A 6,000-nucleotide genomic window follows, 5' to 3' on the forward strand; every position below is an offset into this window, starting at 1 on the left:
ATCCCAACCTCTTTGAGAACACTGGTTTTTGTGTCTTCTATTCAGCAAGAGTGTCATTTTCTACTTGGAATGTTCCTCTCTGTACCTTATCTGGAATATTCCTCCAAGCATAAAGTCATTTAGATGATAAAGCTCCACTCTTTTGTCTCTTTTTCTCTGGAATTACAGTCAGGTGCTGCCTGTTTTCCAGTGCCTAAAAAAGGATATTTTCATCTCTTCAGTTCATTTTTTTTACTGTTTGTTGCTGGAATTCTTTGATTTTCCAGATTATTCTTGCATAGGATTTATCAAGTTTATTAATTTTCTTTTTTTACAAAGCCATCTCTTACCTGTGTTTTCTCCACTGTTAGTTTTCTATTTGATTTCTGCTTATATTTTAAGTTTTTCAAAATTTATACTTATGTTGAGTGTGATTATATTTGTAATTTTTTATAATTAAAACAATTATTGGTTTTCAGTCTTTATTCTTTTATTTTACAGCATTTAATGATAAATTTCGTTCTCAGCACTACTTTACTGTCATCTCATGAAGTTTTATTTAATATGTTTTTATTATCATTTCAGTCAAAATATTTAATGCTTCTCTTTTGATTTTTTCTTTATCCATGATTGAGTTTTGGGAAAAGTTCTCAGAAGAGACCTAGTAACTTTCAGAATTCTACTTTTATTTTTTCAAATTAAGTTACAATAATTTGAGGAATCATCGTTTTGGCCTTATGAGATAAATCAGTGTGTTGCTCTTCTCATCTTCTTTGAACTCCAAACATTCATATGGTTTGAAGCACACAATTATGATGACATTTCTAATTCTTGGAGCCAAAGTTGTGACTGCTGTTTTGACAGATTCTCTACGATCATCACCTGAGCTCAGACCCTCCAATTGGCTACGTGAGTTTTGTGGTTGCCTAAGAGAGCCAAACCAGGCAAGACTTAAAACAAGTCCCAGGAAAACACAAACAAACAAAAAAAATTCTCTCAGTGTTCTGGAATGCTATAGCATTCTGGGTCCATTAGACAAGTAATTTCTAATAAATTTTAGATATGATTATCAGTGTTTTAAATCCTACTTTGTTAAATAATTTTCATAATGGGTCTTGATGTAATATTTTTAAGAACTCATAACTTCTTTCACATAAAAACTTGGATGATTCAGATTATCTTAGTTTTTATTTTTAAGAACCCACTATTTTTCTATTGTCATATTTTTTGAGTCTTTATAAAATGTTATTGAACATATGTTTATCTTTTCTTTATATGTTTCCCTTTTAGAAACATGTTCAACATCAAATATAGAAATAGAGAATGGTTTTTTTCTAAATGCAAGCTTTCTAGCTGTTTAAAGCTGGGCGGCCATTCCCAAAATTATTGTTTGCCATGACTTCCTCAGCTATTTTGCTGTTCAGTTTCTGCTTTACAACTTCTACCTTGAGTGTTAATTTCTGCAGTTTCTGAGAGTAGCTCTTTATTTAACTTTAACAAGTTCCGTGAACTGCTACCTAATCTCTTTTATGTTTGCCAATCAGTCCATTTTCCAGCGTTAGAAGAGGGTTTGAATCTGTGAGAAAATGAAGGTGTGTAGAGAGCTCCAGGCAAAAGGAACAGTATGTGCAAATCATTGAAAACAAAACGCTTTTTGGGAAATATCAGAGTGAGCAGATTCCAGTCAAGTTGTGGGAGAATTTTATTAGCTGAGGCTAGGTAGGAGGCAAAGGAAAGATTATTCAGGTTAACTCAGGATATGTTAGCATTTGGATTTACTCTATGCTTGATAAAAAAGACATAAAATAGTTTTAGGAAAATAAATCATATAATTTGGTCTGTGTATTTGAAAGTTCTATGTCTAGTGAGAAAGGTGGGAATTGAGAGATGTGATAGTTGAGGAGATGCAGAGCAGATGACGGAATTGGCCTTCATTTTGGTGGTGCCAAGTACAGGCGATGGTACTAAATGTTGGGTGTGAGAGGGAGTGAGATCAAGGGAATCACGTGATTGTTTTTCATTTTTTTGTCATGAGCATGTAGGTAAATGGCAATGCCGCTTTTTCATTGTTTTCTCATAAGCATGTAGGTAAATAAAAATGCCATTTTGTTAGGTGGTGCTGACAAGATAGAGGACACTTTGGTAGGAACAACACAACTCTAGACTTGGACACATTATACTTGAGCTGCCCATCAGAATTGGACAAGTACACTGGAGAGTTGGGTATATAGACTTGGATATAGGTCTAGCAAGGAGCTGTGCATTTGGGATTATCACCATATAAAAGATAACATTAAATTGGAAAGGAATACAGACTGAAAGGAGAAGAGCACTTGAGACTGAGCCCTGAACATCCCAACCTTTAGATGTTAGACAGGAGAAGAATAGATATCAAAGTAGATGGAAAAATGGAGGACGCAGAGAAACAGGAGAAAAAATCTAGGAATGAAAGTTGTCATGGATGTATAAAGAAGGAAACGATTAAAGGAACAGGAAGTATAACAGACTGATTAATAATGAAGCTTATGGAGACATTCTGTGTGGATTCTAATTCCAATTTCACCACGTGTTAAGCATGTACTGTGGGCAACAAGCCAAGCCTACTGGAAGCTTTGCTGACTCTTATCTATAATATGTTTTAGTGTTTACATTTGCTCTAATATTTCAATGGATTGTTTTGGTAATAGACTAAATAGTTCATGTATATTTCTTGCCATCGTTTCTATCATATAATACAGTCAAGAGAATTGTAATCTAATTACATTATTATGACAGTTGGAGTAATGAATATTTCTAATTCAGTTGATATGTCCAGTTAGAAGGCTATACAAAATGTAATGGATTTGGCAGCAGGGAGGCCAATAAGTGTAAGAGAAATGGTTTTTAATGGAGTAGGAGGGGCAGAACCTAAATGGAATCTGCTAAGCAAAAGTGATTTGCAAGAAATTTAGCACAGTCTGTGGTGATAACTCTCTTCCAAGAAGTTTGGTTGTGCAGCAAGTAGGAAGTTCAGAATACTGCTAGAGGAAATTCTGCACCAAAGAGAGGAGATATGAGATTACTGAATGCTGTAGAGGGTTTAGCAGAGAGAGACAGCAGCAGAGATTGAATACGTGACATACACAGTTCCCTGAGAAAATGGGAGCGCAAGGGAATCAGAGGTCCTGTGGAGGAATTAGGCTTTGGTGGCAACAGTGCTACTTACAGCTTCGTAACAGGAGGACGGAAGGAAAATGTGCGTGTGAATCTAGTGCTGGAAAGATGCAGGAGCTGAAGCGCTCTGTTGTGCTCTGATGTATGAGATGAGATCATCTGAGATTGAAGGGGGCACTGGCGAAGGAGGACGAGGGGCACTAGAGAGAGGAAAAAAGGTTTAAAAATGTGGCAGGAGAGGGATGCAAGGTAGACTTGATGAGCAGCGTCTAGAGCCCAGTTACATGAGTCATTCGTGATGTCAACAAACACCTGTTTAGAATAGGAGACAATGGCAACAAACACAAACAAGGGTCTGCCTTTCCAGCTCTTTCATTCCAGTATAGAAGAGTGAAAACAAAAAAAATAAAACACAATGAATTAAGCCAAGTAATAAGCCAAAAGAGAAAAAATTTTAAAATAAATTTTATATATCACTGTGTTCAAAGAAACAAACAAAAATATCCAGTGATTTAGATAGATAAAAGGGGGAACTGAAACTCTATTTTCTATAGGAAAGCATCTATGCAAAGAAAGGTTGAAAACCATTCACTGTGGTGAGAAGGGCATGTGCAACAGCTGAGTGAGCAAAGAACTTGACCTATTTTAAAAATTGAAAGATCATAAAACCAGAATCTGTCCTCGGGCTACAAAGTAGTGTGTTGGGGGGAAGGGGGCGGTGGAGGGAGGTTGGAGATAATTGGGTGGGGGACACAGGGTACAAATGCAATTTGTTCTAATGGGTATGCTGCCAGTATGAATCTGGCTCTCACATCATGGGCACAAGGGGTGACAATCAGCTTTGTATCTCATGAATATTCATAATAAAAAAATAAATAAACAAACAACAACAACGAAACCTAAAATCTGGATTGAATGGGAGAGAGAGACATTTGCTAACACTGGAAGAGCAGGCAAGGGCTGGTTCATAACGAGTTTGGATTTTATTCTGAGAGATTAAAGTAATTATGATTTTGTTTTCTGTGATTATGGAAAGAGCCAGGCTTTATGAGGTCAGAAGCATTTGCAATTCTGAGGGGCCTTCTTTAAAAATAATATAAAATTATGAGTATATGACTCTTGGCCGTTCCAATGTCACCAGAAATCACAAGAGAATGTGAAGGGGAGGAAGTTGGAGTAGCAGTAGAAACTGATGTGTCCAAAATAGCTTTTTATTGCAAGTTTTTAAAAGACTTATGACCATGTAAATCCATAGCTACAAATTTGTGAGCATAGAGTAGACTTCCAAAGTTGAATGAACAGCATATTATTCTTTTCGAATAATCTTCCTCAACAATGTAGCAGAAAATTGCATACAAAATGACTAATATTGGAGTTTACATATCCGGGGAGTTCTCTCATTTGGGAAAAGGTTTCCAAAAATTGTTGTCATCATAAACCACTTAAACTAAATGATGTTTACAGCAATCTTAAAGGAGTATACATCTCAGAGTGAAAAATGCATACTAACATTTCCACAAATTAGTACTAGGATTTATGATTTTGATGTTTGGATGAAGACAAATGTTTCTAATTTGGCGTGTGCCCATTCACTCTGTTCTTTAAAATCACATTTCATAACTTATGATGAATATATAAATATAGCAGTTGAATAATACCCAACAGTCAAGATATTTTCTTATTAAGGTAGTGCTTTTCATAAAATGATGGGAAAGAGAATTTATAAAAAATTAGCATAAAAAAATGGAAACAAACACACATACAAGTAAAAACATTGCTATGTGGAAGTTAGGAATAGACTTTTAGGAATGGAATCCCAGCAATTCTCATTTAATTGTGATTTTTTAAAAACTAATCTGCTAAAACAAAAGCAAGTGTGTTATTTATTTTTTTGCAGCATTATGTTAAAACTCCTAAAAGAAAACATAGGGGAAACACTTCAGGTAGTAGAACTGGGCAAAGACTTTATGAACACTATCAATAAAGCACAGGTGACAAAAGGAAAAAATAAACAAATGGTACTATATCAAACTAAAAAGCTTCTGCACAGCCAAAGCAACAAATAACAGTGTGAAAAGACAACCTATGGAGTGGAAGAAAATATTTGCAAACTATGTATCTGACAGAGGATTGATATCCAGAATACACAAGAAACACAAACAACTTAACAATAAAAAAACAAATGACCTGATTAAAATATGAGTAAAGGAACTGTATAGGTATTTCTCAAAGGAAGATACATGAATGACATATGAAAAAATGCTCAGCATCACTTGGCATCAGGCAAATGCAAATCAAAACCACAGTGAGATACCATCTCACTCCAGTTAGACTGGCTATTATCAAAAAGGCAGGGAGTAGCAAGTGCTGATGAGGATGCAGAGAAAGGGGAGCCCTCCTACACTGTAAATGGGTGAGACTGTAAATTGGGGCAGCCTTTATGGAAAACCATATGGAGGTTCCTCTAACAACCATGGACAGAACTGCCCATATGATTCTGCTATTCCACTGCTAGGCATACAGCCGAAGGAATGGAAGTCATCATGCGGAAGGGATGCTTGTACTCCCATGTTGATTGCAGCTCTATTTACAATAGACGAGAGTTGGAACCAGCCTAACTGTCCATCAATGGATGACTGGATGAGGAAAATGTGGTGTATTTATACGGTAGAATACTACTCTGCCATAAAAAAAGAATGAAATACTGGCATTCAGAGCAACATGCATGAACTTAGAGAAAATTATGTTAAATGAAGTAAGCCATTCACAGAAACAGAAAATACTGCATGTCCTCACTTATAAGTGGGAGATAAGGGGCCGGCCCGGTGGCGCACTGGATAAGTGCGCCGCTTGGGAAGCGCGGCGGCG

General features: G+C 36.1%; 1 protein-coding gene across 1 annotated transcript in view; it reads left to right on the plus strand.

Annotated features, from left to right (window-relative positions):
* The window catches only part of CFH (complement factor H), an 82,241-nt gene that overhangs the window by 34,785 nt on the left and 41,456 nt on the right, over positions 1-6,000 (plus strand). The window lies entirely within an intron of this gene.

Source organism: Galeopterus variegatus, unplaced genomic scaffold (genome assembly GCF_000696425.1).
Source record: "Galeopterus variegatus unplaced genomic scaffold, G_variegatus-3.0.2 Scaffold6618, whole genome shotgun sequence".
In the NCBI taxonomy this organism is placed as follows: domain Eukaryota; kingdom Metazoa; phylum Chordata; class Mammalia; order Dermoptera; family Cynocephalidae; genus Galeopterus; species Galeopterus variegatus.